We start from the raw sequence: 12650 nt of genomic DNA, 5'->3' as shown, positions 1-12650 counted from the left end.
GCACAGGCTCCGGACGCGCAGGCTCAGCGGCCATGGCTCACGGGCCCAGCCACTCCGCGGCATGTGGGATCCTCCCAGACCGGGGCGCGAACCCGGTTCCCCTGCATCGGCAGGCGGACGCGCAACCACTGTGCCACCAGGGAAGCCCCCAAGACCTTCTTATATGCTATCTATAGGAGACTCACTTCAGATCTAAAGACACATACAAGCTGAAAGTGAAGAGATGGAAAAAGATATCCCATGCAATGTACATGAAAAGAAAGCTGGGTTAGTAATACTTATATCAGATAAAATAAACTTTAAAACACAATGTAATGAAAGACAAAGACGGGCATTTCCTAATGTCAATCCAACAAGAGGATATAACATTTGTAAATATTTATGTGCCCAACAAAAAACTACCTAAATATATAAGCAAATATTAACAGACATAAAGGAAAAATTGACAATAAAACAACAGTAGGGGACACTTAACACCGTACTTACATCAATGGATAGATCATCCAGAAAGAAATTCAACAAGGGAAAATTGGACTTAAATGAATGTTAGATCAGATGAACTTAATAGATGTATGCAAAATATCCCATCCCAAATCTGCCAAATATACATTTTTTACAAGTGCACATGGAACATTCTCCAGGGTAGGTCACATGTTAGGTCACAAAACCACTTTCAATAATTTAAGAAGATTAAAATCATATCAAGCAGCTTTCATGACAACAGTGGTATGAAGCTAGAAATCAATTACAAGAAGAAAACTGGAAAAAACACAGAGGTCGAGGCTAACCAATGTGCTATTAAATAACCAATTGATCAATGAAGAAATCAAACAGGAAATGAACAAAAACCTTAAGACAAATGAATATGGAAGTACACCATTCCAAAATCTATGGGACACAGCAAAAGTTGTTCTAAGAGGGAAATTCATAGTGATACAAGCCTACCCCTGGAAAAATCTCAAATAAACATCCTAACTTTACACCTAAAGGAACTGGAATAAGAAGAATTAACAAAATCCAAAATTAGTAGAAGAAAAGAAATGATAAAGTTCAATGTGTTCAACTGACACCACAGAAACACAAAGGCTCATAAGAGACTACTACAAACAATATACACCAACAAATTGGACAACGTAGAAGACATGGATAAATTTCTAGAAACACACAACCTTCCAAGACTGAATCATAAACAAATAGAAAATCTGAATATACCTATTACTACTAATAAAATTGAATCATTAAACAATAATTAAACAATTCCCAACAAACAAATCTCAAGGATCAAACAGCTTCACATTTGAATTCTACCAAACATTTAAAGAAGAGTTAATACCTATTATTCTCAATTCCAGAAAATTGAAGAAGAAGGAAGTCTTCCAAACTAATTTTACGAGGCCAGCATTATCCTGATACCAAAACCAGACAAAGGCAAAATCCCCCCAAAAAAAATTACAGGCCAATATCCCTGATCAACATAGATGCAAAAATACTTAACAAAATATTAGAAAATCAAATTCAACAATACATTAAAGGGATCACAAACCTGTTCGAGTGGGATTTATTACAGTGATGCAAGGATGATTCAACATGTGTTTAAGTCAATCAAAGTGTTATCCCACATTAACAAAAGATAAAAGTCATATGATCAGCTCAATAAACACAGAAAAAGCATTTGACTAAAATCTATATCCACTTATGATAAAAACTCTCAAAAAAGTGGGTAGAGAGTGAATGGACCTCAACATAGTTAAAGCCATATATGACAAAGCCACAGCTAACATCATACTCAACAGTGAAAAGCTGAAAGCTTTTTCTCTAAGATCAGGAAAAAGACAAGGATGCCCACTATAATCACTTTTATTCCACATAGTATTGTAAATCCTAGCCAGAGCAATCAGGCAGGAAAAAGAAATAAAATGAATCGAAATTTGAAAAGAAGAAATAAAACTATCACTATTTGAAGGTGACATGATACTATAGAGAGAAACCCCAAAGACTCCACCAAAAAACTATTAGAACTAATAAATGAATTCAATAAAATTGCAGGATACAAAATTAATATACAGCAACCAGTTGTGTTTCTATACACTGTCATCATAATAATGAACTATCAGAAAGGGAAATGAAGAAAACAAATCGCATTTACAATTGCATAAGGTTGTAAACTACATAAGGTTCCCTGTACACACCAGGCTCTTTCAAACTTTGTGCATTTTCTCATCTCTCCCATGCACCTTGAATACCCTTTTCCCCATCATTGTCAGCCTGGCATTCTTCAAGACATGTTCAGATGTCTTTTCCTTCCCTGAAACCCAACTTGGATTGAGAGCATTTCCTCTGTGCTCCCTTAGAACTTGTGTCCAAGTTACTTGTTTTCATTTCTCCCATTAGAATGTAATTTCCTGAAAGATCTTTTTTTTTTTTTTTCGCTTTGAAGTATAGTGATTTACAATGTTGTGTTAGCTTCCGGTGTACAGATCTTTTTTTTTTTTTTTCGCTTTGAAGTATAGTGATTTACAATGTTGTGTTAGCTTCAGGTGTACAGCAAAGTGATTCAGTTATACATACATATATAACAATTTTTTCAGATTCTTTTCCCTTATAGGTTATTACAAAATATTGAGTATAGTTCCCTGTGCTACCTAGTAGGTCCTTGTTGGTTATCTATTTTATATATAGTAGTGTATATATGTTAATCCGAAACTCCTAATTTATCCCTTCCTTCACCATAAATTCCCTTATAGGTTATTACAAAATATTGAGTATAGTTCCCTGTGCTACCTAGTAGGTCCTTGTTGGTTATCTATTTTATATATAGTAGTGTCTATATGTTAATCCGAAACTCCTAATTTATCCCTTCCTTCCCTTTTCCCTTCCTTAACCATAAATTTGTTTTCTATGTCTGTGGCTCTATTTCTGTTTTCTATATAAGTTCACTTTTATCATTTTTTTTAGATTCCACATATAAGTGATATCCTATGATATTTGTCTTTGTCTGGCTTACTTCACTTAGTATGATCATCTCTAGGTCTATCCATGTTGCTGCAAACGGCATTATTTCATTCTTTTTATGGCTGATTAATATTCCATTGTGTATATATATACCACATCTTCTTTATCCATTCATCTGTCGATGGAAATTCAGGTTGCTTCCATGTCTTGGCTATTGTAAATAGTGTTGCAATGAACATTGGGGTACATGTATCTTTTCGAATTATGGTTTTCTCTGGATATATGTCCAGGAGTGGGATTGCAGTTTCTTAATCATTTCTGAGTAAGCCCAGAACAATTACTGCAGAATAGAAGTTCCCAGACTATCTTATTTATTTATAGCCTCTTGAGTTGAAAATATTTTCCATTGAAACTATATATATATATATATATATATATATATACACACACACACGTATATATGTGTGTGTATGATTATATACATACATCTGTATATAATCAAGCTGGCACTGAATAGGTTAAAATTAGACCTTCTTGCTGGTTTTGATTTCATGGATTATGGTTAACAGGATGTATAGAGAAAAATTAGTTTACAGCTAATAATACCATTATGAAACACTTAAACAACCAACATTTTCACACACATTAAAACATCTACCATATGCCAGACCTAGGAGCCTGGGAGAACCTTCCAAGGTAGATAGTCTTGCTTAGCAACTGCTACAGTCCTTTTCTTCTGAGGACAGTATATATTTTGAAATGACAGAATGTGGTTAGTTCTAAGGTCTCCCGATAGCATTTGCATCTCATTATCTGATAAAAGGCAAGAGCACACCTTTATCACACTTGGCCTGTGATCTGATGCAATGCTAGGAATTTGTTGATAGAGTTGAGCAGATGCCTATCCAGAAAGTCTCTAACTATGATCTTGGCAAGAAATATTCTATGAGAACACTAACAGTTTTGCCTCATAATCAGTTTTGCCTTCAGGGCTCCTGCAACTCTATTTTTACTCCCATTTTTGCTCCATCTGCACAGGAGTTGAGCTGCTGCCACCAAATCAACCTGATACAATTCATACCATTTTTCTCATCAGTCAGTCATTCCCCATTATCGTCCAACAGCTTTCTAAGAAACGGTATTCTTCGGAAGCCAAGTGCAGTGACTCTCCTTTGTTTTTTGTTTTTTGTTTTTTTGTGGTATGCGGGCCTCCCTCCGCTGCGGCCTCTCCCGTTGCGGAGCACAGGCTCCGGACGCGCAGGCCCAGTGGCCACGGCCCACGGGCCCAGCCGCTCCGCGGCACGCGGGATCCCCCCAGACCGGGGCGCGAACCCGGTCCCCCTGCATCGGCAGGCGGACGCGCAACCACTGCGCCACCAGGGAAGCCCCTCTCCTTTGTTTTTAAACACTCTTCCTCTGAAAGCCATCTGAGTTTTTCATTTCTTTCTACCTTAGTGCTTCCGTGTGTGTGTGTGTGTGTGCGTGCGTGTGTGTATGTGTAGGATTGTACACTTCTGAGCATTATTAAGACCCTTGCTAGTGTCTCCTCTGAGTATGTCTTCACTGAGAGAATTGTGATATCAGAAACGCCATCTAAACCAGAGTGCAGAAGATATTATCAACCGAGTTTAACCATAGATTGGTTTATCCTTTTGTTCTTTTCTTAGGAGAAAGGAAAATATAAGCATAGTATTTCTACAGGAATTGCACGATAGTTCTTCCATCTCTAAATGAGTGGTTCATCTGCCTGCCAGCAGGGGAATTTATACAAACTGCCCAGTCAGACTCCACCTCTAGACACAGCCTTACTTGGATAGCTCCCCACAGAGGTATTCAACATTGTAAATATCTCATCCTTTATAATCAATATAAATTTAATTTTCTTTGTAATAATTTGCAAGAGAATACTTGCTTTGAAATCTGAAAGAACTGGGTTTAAATCCCCGGTCTGCACTGAAATTTATTATCATGGAAATGATAATACTAACTTCATGCTCCTTCAAGGATTAAATGACAGAATGTATCAAACATAGCAATATATGAGATTTTTTATAGTTGTCTATAAAACGCCTTTTCCTTAAAATAGAATATGAGGGGAGTCTTTAATTATTTGCAAAAGTCTGAAAACACAAAGGCAAATGAGTTTTTTTCACTAAGGCCAAAAGGTTCTCTGAACCTTAAGCAATACGAAGCAATTACAAAAGATGCAGCAAGAGCCCCTGCATGATGTAGCAGTCACCGAGGATGAGCATGGTATGTAGCCAGGAGTCTGCTGTAAGTGGTGAAGAAATAGGCTCTGGAGTTAGGCTACCAATTATAGTCATTTGATCTTGGGCAAAGAACTTTACCCCTCATGTGCTTTAGTTTCCTTATCTCTGAAATAGTTTCTGCCTCATAGGTTTCTTAAGAAGGTTTAGAGTTGATACGTTAAAGCATAGGCAGAAGAGGAACAGGGAAGCAGAAAAATAAAGATGTCATACTGACCAGCTCTCTAGACCTGACAGAGTCTACCCGGACCTGAGCACCGATCTTTCATTTTCATGTGACTATTAAGAATAACTATGAACTTTCCACATGCTGAAATTTCATTGGTGTATACATCACAAAACCATTCCTCCCAAGTGGTTTCTCTTTTTTAAAAATTTACTTTATTGAAGTGTAGTTGATCTACAACATTGTGTTAATTTCTGCTATACAGCAAAGTGATTCAGTTATACACACATATTCTTTTTTGTATGCCTTTCCATTTTGGTTTACTACAGGGTACTGACTATAGTTCCCTGTGCTATACAATAGGGCCTTCTTGTTTATCCATTCTATATATAATAGTTTGCATCTGCTAATCCCAAACTCCAAATCTATTCATCCCCCACCCCCACTCCCCTTGGCAACCATATGTCTCTTCTATATATCTGTGAGTCTGTTTCTGTTCCTTAGATAAGTTCATTTGTGTCATACTTTAGATTTCACATATAAATGATATCATATGGTATTTGTCTTTCTCTTTCTGACTTATTTCACTTAGTATAATAAACTCTTGGTCCATCCATGTTGCTGAAAATGGCATTTTTCATTCTTTTTAATGGTTGAGTAATATTCCTTTGTGTGTGTGTGTGTGTGTGTGTGTGTGTGTATACCACATCTTCTTTATCCATTCATCTGTCAATGGACATTTAGGTTGCTTCCATGTCTTAGCTATTGTATATAGTGCTGCTATGAACATAAGAGTGCTCGCATCTTTTTGAATTATAGTTTTGTCTAGATATATGTCCAGGAGTGGGATTGCTGGATGATATGGCAACTCTATTTTTGGCTTTTTGAGGACCCTCCATCCTGTTGTCCATAGTGGCTGTACCAATTTACATTCACCCAAATAGTTTCTTCTGCTTAACCCTTTCTTCCCAACTGTTTTTCATAAAAGGTATACATTCTTCCCTAAAACTTCTAGCATCTACACATTTGATGAAAACTGGGCTCGGAATTTAACTCCTTATTTCACTGGTTTATCTTTTCTCTTGCTTAGTTTTTAATCATGATGACTTACATGTAAAAACCTACAGGGATATTTCCATTCTGTTTTTCATTCTTATCTTTTGACATATTTTTAAAGTTTCAATTCAAATATTTTTGATGAAACAAAAATTCCAAGCTTTTAGATATTCCTTCACACCCTATTCAAATCATCTCAAACCATAGAGACTTGTGATTCTTAAACCATTCATTCTAAAAGAAGGAAAAATAGATCAGTGTAGGGAAAAAGAGTTGGAAGCAAATATTGGTGCAAACGCCTATCTTATAGAAGTTCTGATTACATTTCTTGTAAAATTATACTTTTAGGAACCAACAGATTTTGACTGATAGCTTCTATTCTATTTAAAGCTGATATAGCCAACAATGTGTCACAACAGCGTACATTTTTCTTACTGTAGTTAAGTCAAGACATGACTTATTTGGAACAAACTTATCCTTATACCTCAGCAGCTGACTTCAGCTTTATTTAAGAGAACCAACAGTCGGGCAAAATTTAAAGGAACTGACCAAGACCAAGCAAGAGAAACACGAGGCTGAATGCTCTCAAGATCCTCCTGCAGAGTAAGCTTTGTTTTAAATGAATGTGGTGTCTCAGTTCAAATCTCTGAGTTTGGGGATCTACAATAGTTGATAGTAATTCTACCTTCCCCCTTTTATGTCTTAATTATATTTCATAATCATTCTGTTATATGTTTTGTTTTAACAAGTAAGCCCTAGGTATCCCTGTGCCACTGCAGAGAAGGTAGTCTCATGAAGGTTATAAGAAGCCTGGTCAGCAGGGCATACCATTTCCTGTTAAAAGCTGTTTCTAAGATATAAATAGAAGCTTTTCCAGGACTGCAGCTTGATGCTATATTGGGAATCATGTAACATTTACAATATACTTCCATGTAAGACAATCTTGTGCTAAAGCATTGCTAAAAGAGACAGAGCCTCTGGGGTTCACCACATATGATATTCAGAAGCAGTGGCAAGTCCAATCTCCGATTTTGATCCTCACTTCTTATTATGGTAAGTAGCTTCCTGATTTTCTGCCTTGTCCAGCTAGCATTGCAGTATTTTGTCCATTAGAAGTAGACAGTGAACATTCCTCCTAAAATTCCATTTACTTGATCTGTAGCTACTGCAATGGAATTTAAACTAAAGATTTTTAAATATAGGATGAAATATTTAAGCTCTTTTTGAATGAAAGAGATAGGTTTAATTCAAAAAGGGAAAGAAATTTAATTCAAGTATATAAAACAGTACCATCCAATGATCTAGAAACTTTCATGAAAAGCTAATAAGAATGCCCCAAATTCTAAATTTAGATACTCATTGGACTATGATATGATAGTTTACTACAAATTTTTACTCATTGTTTTCCTAAAGAATCTGCATATTTCAGTATCTCAAGGTTTTTTGCATAAATTCTAGATGATGTTTGACATTTTAAACAATTCCTGGGAGGAAACCTTATAATTCATATGGAAGAAAGATGTGCATGATTAAGATATTTGTGAAGCTGTCTAATTAAAATTATCTTGTGAACTTGTATGCTGATGTCACTGTGGACATATTTCCTTAACACTGAATTTTATCATATGTTTAGAGTTATAAATGTAATTCTTAACTCGAAGATGAAGAAAAAAGTAGTAACATGATGCCACGTGTAAACCTGAGGATCAATGATAAACATAGTGCTATAGACAAAATTCTTCTCAGAGACATCAATGAGCTTAAAGATACCCCAGGATTTGCTGGCCCAAGATCTGGAAGAAGACAAGAAATCAGAGACAGAGATATAAGCTCAGGCACTCAAAACACACTTATCCTAAGAATACTGTCCATTCCTGTAGCAGTAGTTGACAGGCCGAGCAGTGCTTTTGATGGCCTTGTGGGACTGCAGAAATAAAAGTCAAAATCAGGAACTTGCTAGAAGCGGGAACATTGATAATGTACCCACTCCAAAGGGTGATACCCATAAAGTAAGCTGGAATAAGCAAACCCAACACTCTCTTGAACATGCAACCTATCATCTGTTGGGCCCAGGAAGCTTAACTCTTGACTTTAAGTATTTCTGAACCTGTAGGACCCTTATGCATCCTGAGAAAGCCAACAAAAATCCTCTGTGAAGGATGATATCATATGAAAGTCATCAAAATTTTTTCCAGACAATTTCTAATACATCAATACTATTATCACAAAGTTGGATAAAATCAGGTACACAAGGAAAGGCAATATCATGAGTGAAAACCAACAGACAAACGATAAAGAGCTTTCCTTGGCTTGAGGGTTCCCCTGCTCTGCCCAGGCAGGAGAGCTAATTCATAGCCCCACCCACTATTGGCTGTAGTTTCAAGCCTCATCTGACCAGAAAGTGTGGCCAGAAAGCCTAGAGGCTGTGTAGCCCAGCAATGCTTGAGAGTCCAGACAGGCAGAGCTGATTGTCTGCAGAGCAAAGCCAGTGGCCCTGTTTGGCCACAGAACTTGGGTTGCAGATTGGCTTGAGTCAAGACCACAAACAAAGAGCCTTCCTGGCCTTGGAGCTGGTTTTCCTGCTCTGCCCAGGAAACTAATTTGTAGCGCCACCCACTGCTGAATACAGCCTTCAGCCTCTCAGACCACGGAACCTAACCAAAGCACACAGGAAGCTGCAAAACTCATCTAACCATGCTTACAGTGACACTTGAACAGAGAGCATAACCTGTGGCTTTCTCCATCTGCAGAGAAAAACCAGTGGCCCTGTCTGACCAGGGAATTCAGTGCATAGGTTTGCCTGATTTAGGTCCCCAAACAATGAGCCAGGCAGGTCATGGGGCCTGTCTGGAAAGGACAAGTGCAGGGAAGCTAATTCATAGCCTTGCCTACTTCTGGATAGTACCCATGCCAGTTGTCTAGAAAGCCTGACCAGAGAGCCTAGACAACTTCAGAGCCCATCCTACAGCCTCACTTAGGCAGGGAAGCAAGCCAGTAGTCCTACCCAACTGTTCTCAGCCAGGAGCTACCCCCATCATCTAAGAGCTCAGACTGTGAGCTTGTCTCAAAACAGACCCTGATAATGAGCCCCATCTGCCAAAGGATGTTACCACTAGATACATCTAGAAATTAAAGCTGAGCTGACTGGCAGAGAACTGTCTCTGCCAAATCAAACTTGTAAAGTCTGGAAGAGGAAACCACTTACTCAAATGTACAGATACCAATGTAAGGAATCAAGGATCACAAAAAAAATCAGGTAAGCATGACACCAACAAAGAGAACTAATAAAGTTCCAATAACTGACTCTAAAGAAATGGAGATCTATGAACTGTCAATTCAGAATAAACTTCTTTGGGAGGACCCAAAGAAGTTTAGTGAACTACAAGAACACAGACAGACAGCTAAACAAAATTAGGAACACAATGCATGAACAAAACAAGAAGTTCAACAAAGAAAAAGAAACCATTAAAAAACCCAAAAACAGGGCTTCCCTGGTGGCGCAGTGGTTGAGTCCGCCTGCCGATGAAGGGGATACGGTTCGTGCCCCGGTCCAGGAAGATCCCACATGCCGCGGAGTGGCTAGGCCCATGAGCCTAGCCTGTCCAGAGCCTGTGCTCCGCAACGGGAGAGGCCACAACAGTGACAGGCCCGCGTACCACACACACACACACAAACCAAAACAAACAAAAAAAAACAAACAGAAATCCTAGAGCCCAAAAGATCAGTGACTGAGCTGAAGAATCCAATAGAGTTCAAAAGACTCAACCATGCAGAAGAAAGAATGAGTGGTCCAGATGATAGGACATTTGAAATTATCTAGTCACAGGAGAAGAAAAAACAAACAAACATACATATCCACATTATGGGAATTCCAAAGACAGAAGAGGAAGAAAAAGGGACAGAAAGTATATTTAAAGCAATAATGGTTGAAAAGTTCCCAAATGTGGGGAGAAGAATGTACATCTAAATCCATGAGGTGCAAAAAGGTTAAACCTAAACAGGGCTACACAAAGACACATTATAATTAAATTGTTAAAAGTCAAAGATAAAGAATTTTGAAGGCAGCAAGAGTAAAGAGAGATGTTATATACAAGATAACCTCCATAAGATTAATTAATGGCAAATTTCTCAACAGAAACTCTTCAGGCCAGGAGAAAATGGGATGACATATTCAAGATATTGAAAGAAAAAATTGTTAAAAAAAGAATTCTATACCTGGCAAAAGCTGTTCTTCAGAACTGAAGGGAGATAAAATCTATAAAATCTTTCCCAAGCAAACCAAAGCTGAGGGAGTTCATCACCACTAGATCTGTCATACAAGAAATGCTAAAGGGAATTCTTTGAGTGGAAGTAAAAGGATGCTAATTCCCACCATAAAAACATAAGAAGGTAGTATGAAACTCACTAGTAATGGTAAATATATAGTCATAATTAGATTCTGTAATATGGTAATAGTAGTGCACAATTCACTTACAAATCTAGTTTAGAAGGTAAAAAACAAATGTAGTAAAAAATAACCATAACTATAATAATCTGTTATTAAATGTACAATATAAAAAATATGTAAAGTGTAACATTAATAACCTAAAATTTGAGGGGGAGAAGTAAAAATGTAATGTTTAGGAATACTATCAAAGTTAAGTTGTTATCAGTTTAAAATAGAGTGTTATAATTTTCAGATAATTTATGTAAGCCTTTTAGTAACTACAAGGGAAAAACCTGTAATAATTACACAAAAGACCATGATAAAGAAGTCAAAACATACTAATACCAGAAGGCATCAAAATACCCCCCAAAAGACAGCAGGCTAAGAAACAAGAACAATGGATCCACAAAAAAAACAGAAAACAATTAAAATACCAATAGTGAGTCCTTACCTATCAATAGTTCCTTTTAACATAAAAGGATTAAACTATTTAATCAATGGCATAGAATGGCTGAATGAATCAAAACCAAGATTTTACAATATGCTAACTACAAGACGTTCACTTTAGCCTGAAAGACACACATAGGCTGAGAATGAAGGAGTGAAAGAAGATGTTTCAAGCAAACGGTAACCAAAATAAATTAAGGGTAGCTATACTTGTATCAGACAAAATAGACTTTAAACTAAAAATGGTAAAAAGGGACAAAAAGGGATATTATATAATAAAAAAGGGTCAATTCATCAAGAAGATATAATAATTCTAAATATTTATGTACCCAATATCAGAGCACTAATATATAAGCAAAAACTAACAGAACTAAAAGAAGAAATAAACATTAATACAATAATAATTGGTCACTTTAATTCTCATCCAGGCAGAGAATCAATAACAAAACAGCAGATTTGAATGACACTATAGACCAAACAAACCTAACAAACATATACAGAACAATATATCTGACAAGAGCAGAATACACATTCCTCTCAAGCATACATGGAACATTTTCTAGGAGAAACCATACGTTAGTCCAGAAAACAATTTTTAGTATATTCAAGAAGACTGAAATCATATGACAAAAACAAAACAACAAAAAAAGAAATATCAAGTATCTTCTCTGACCACAGTGGTGTGAAACTAGAAATCAATAACAGGAGGAAAACTGGAAAACTCATGAACACATGGAAATTAACACTCTCCTAAACAACCAATAGATCAAAGAAGAAATTAAAGAGGAAATTTAAAAGTATCTTGAGACCAACAAATGGAAACACAGCACACCACATCTTATGAGATGCAGCAAAAGCAGTTCTAAGAGGAAAGTTTATAGCAATAAACAGCTACATTAAGAAACAAGAAAGATTCAAATAAACAACTTAACTCTATGCCTTAAGAATCTAGAAAAAGAAATATTATTCACAATAAAAGAAGCAAATCCTTCCATTTCTGACACCATGGGTGAAGCTTGAGACAATTATGCTAAATGAGATAAGTCAGACAGAGAAAGACAAATACTTTATAATCTCACCTACTTGTGGAATCAAAAAAAAAAGGCCAAATGTTTAGAAACAAAGAACAGATTGGTGGTTGCTGGGGGCTGGGGGTGGAAGGGGAAGGAGATGGGTGATGGTGATCAAAAGGTACAGACTTTCATTTATAAGATGAATAAGTTCTGGTCATGTAATGTACAGCATGGTGACTATAGTTAACACTACTGTATTATATACTTGAAAGTTGCTAAGAGAGTAAATCTTAAAAATCTCACCACACACACACACACACACA

The sequence above is a fragment of the Physeter macrocephalus genome, chromosome 6, assembly GCF_002837175.3.
Source record: "Physeter macrocephalus isolate SW-GA chromosome 6, ASM283717v5, whole genome shotgun sequence".
NCBI lineage: Eukaryota > Metazoa > Chordata > Mammalia > Artiodactyla > Physeteridae > Physeter > Physeter macrocephalus.
Note: the sequence above shows the minus strand (reverse complement) of the source record.